Raw genomic sequence first — 3316 nt, 5'->3', positions numbered from 1 at the left:
CACACAGTTGTAGAGAGAGGCTGGCACATCAAGCTGCATGCTTTTCCTGATCCAGGCAGCTGCAGAGGCTGATGAACCCAAGATCAGTAGGCTGTATACCAGGGTACTGACTTTGATGGACTGAATCCAAGATCAGCAGGCAAAATGGTGGATTGTTGGCTCACAGGACATTTGCAGAGGTTGGCAAGTCCCAAGTTTGTGGGTCTGACATCAAGCTGGGGGTTTTTCCTGACTCACGCAGCTGCAGGGGTTGATGAATCCAAGAACAGCAGGCAGTATGGCAAGATCCAGATCCAACAGAAAGTTCTAGAATTTTTGCAGGCCATCCATATAGATATTGGAAACAGGCTACACCCCTGAGGCAACTCCCTTTCAACTGATTGGCTGCTCAAACATACCCCACCCTGGAGATGATTACCATACATCAGATCTCTTCATGGGAACAACCACACCACAGCAGCTTAAACAACTCAGAATCATAGTCCAGCTAAGTTGATCACAACCTTACTTACCCCATGTGTTAAAAAGCAAAAATATCACTTTGAGGATGAAGGAGTGCCTGACCGAAACCATGGCATTTCCAGATGTTTCATATGCATGTAAAATCTGGGCAATGAATAAGGAGGACTAAAGAAGAAATGATACCTTTGAATTAAGGTGTTGGCAAAGAATACTGGCTATCCGTGGACTGCCAGAAGAACAAACAAATCTGTCTCAGTGGAAGCACAACCAGAATGCTCCTCAGAAGCAAGGATGGTGAGACTTCATCTTTAGTACTTTAGTCATGTTATCAGGAAGGACCAGTCCCTGGAGAACATCGTGCTTGGCATGGTAGAGGGTGATCAAAAAAAAAAAAAAAAAGAGGAAAAGACTCAACAAGATGGATTGACACAGTGGCTGCAACAATGGCCTCAAACACAGCAATTATTGCATAGGATTGGGCAGTGTTGCATTCTATTGTACATGGGTCATTGTGGTTCAGGGTCAACTCTATGGCACCTAACAGCAACATGGAAAAGAAAGCCAGAGAAATGTGGGAAAGAAAAGGTGAGGTACAAACACAATCAGGAAACTATAGCAAGGCCCTATAGAGATTTGGAGAGAAGAGTACACTCATATACCGGAGCTATCCTTTCAACCAGATGGTAAAATGTACGTGATATTTAAATGGTAGAGTTGAAGTTTCTGTTGTAATTGCACAAGTTGAGTGACATTTTAGAAGTTAAAACTTTATGTACTTTTAGTCCAAAGGGAAAAGTTCCGGGTTTTAACCTGGGGTCCCTTTCAGCCCCCCTTCTCTCAGAGTGCATGCAGAGGATGGGACTGGTTACTAGAGTATGGGGGAGGTAGAAAGGGTAAGTTAGAAAATTTTTGCAAAGACATCTCAAACTTACTCTACTAGTAATGAAATTCTTTATTTATGGAAAGTTAAGGGAAAAGCACTTCAACCACTTCAAAACATTGTAAAGACCTGGAAAATTACACTTTCCCTGCTGTGGAAGATATCTTGCAACCTTTTGTCCAGTCAAATAACTCAAAAACATCTGGACTTGTGTGTAGTGTCCTCAATCAGGTATTCAGAGTTTTCAAAGTAAAAAATGGCCTGCAGTTAATTACAAGTGATTAACTTTAGCAATAGTAGTGAACACGCCCTGTGGACGGAGCCATTAAGCAGTACCCTGAGCGGCCCCTCTACTTTAGCAAGTATCATACATATCCTTCTCCAGAGACTGATCCCTTCTGAAAACATGAGCAGGTAGGTGAGATGAAGTCTGGCCATTCTCACTTCTAAGGAGCATTCTGACTGCACTTTTTCCAGGACACATTTGTTCATTCTTCTGGCAGTCTATGGTATTGTCAGTGTTCTTCACCAACATCACAATTCAAATGCATCAGTTCTTTTTCAGTCTTCCTTATTCATTGTTGAGTTTTCACATGCATATGAAGCAATTGAAAATACAATGGCTTGGATTAGGCATAGTTTAGTCTTCAAAGGGACATTTTTGCTATTTATGGCTTTAAAGAGATCTTTTGCAGCAGATTTGCCCAGTGCACTACATTGTGTGATTTCTTGACTGCTGCTTCCATGAATGTTGATTGTGGATCCAAGTAAAATGAAATCCCTGATAACTTCAATCTTTTCTCCACTTATCATGATGTTGATGTTGGTTATTGGTCCAATTGTTAGGATTTTCATTTTCTTTGTGTTGAGATGTTCCACACTGAAGACTGTAGTCTGATCTTCATCAGTAAGTGCTTCAAGCCTTCACTTTCAGCAGGCAAGGTTGTGTTATCTCCATGTCACAGGATGTTAATGAGTCTTCTTCCAATCCCTATGCTTTGTTCTTCATAAAGTGTAGACTCCCAGATTATTTGCTCAGCAGACAGATTGAACAGCATGGAGAAAAGATACAAGCCTGGAGCACACCTCTGTAGTTCTAACCCACGCAGTGTTCCCTTGTTCTGTTCCAACAATAGCCTCTTTGTCTGTGTACAGCTTCCTCATGAGCACAATTTAAGTGTCTGGAATTCACATAATTTCCAATGTTATCCATAATTTGTTGTGATTCACACAGTCAAATACCTTTGCATAGTCAATAAAACACAGGTAAACATCTTTCTGGTGTTATTTGCTTTCAGTCAAGATCCATCTGACATCAGCAATGATAACCTTTGTTCCACGTTCTCTTCTGAATCCAGCTTGAATTTCTGGAATTTCCCTGTCAATATACTGCTGCAACTGTTTTTGAATTATCTTCAGCAAAATTTTACTTGCATGTGATATTAATGATGTTGTTCAATAATTTCCACATTCTGTTAGATCATCTATCTTTGGAAAGATCACAAATATGGATCCTTCCAATCAGTTGGTCAGATTTCTTGGCATAAATGAGTAAGTGCTGCATCCATTTGTTGAAACATCATCAATTCCTGGAGCCTTGTTTTTTTTGCCAATTCCTTCAGTGAAGCTTGGATTTCTTTCAATACCATAGGTTCTTGATCATATGCTATCTCCTAAAATGGTTGAATATCGACCAATTCTTTTGGTACAGTGAGTCTGTGCATTCCTTCTACCTTATTTTGATGCTACTTGCATTAAACAGTATTTTGCCCATAGAATCCTTCAATGTCGCAATTCAAGGCTTGAATTTTTCCTTCAGTTGTTTGAGAAATGCCGAGCATGTTCTTCCCTTTTGATTTTCTATCTCCAGGTCTTGACACATTTCTCTATAGTACTTTGCTTTGTCTTCCCTAGCTGCCCTTTGAAATCTTGTGTTCAGATCTTTTATTTCAAGATTTCTTCCATTTGCTTTAG

Source organism: Orycteropus afer, unplaced genomic scaffold (genome assembly GCF_000298275.1).
Source record: "Orycteropus afer afer isolate SDZICR_OR568_19922 unplaced genomic scaffold, OryAfe1.0 scaffold00122, whole genome shotgun sequence".
NCBI classification, from domain to species: Eukaryota; Metazoa; Chordata; class Mammalia; order Tubulidentata; family Orycteropodidae; genus Orycteropus; species Orycteropus afer.
Note: the sequence above shows the minus strand (reverse complement) of the source record.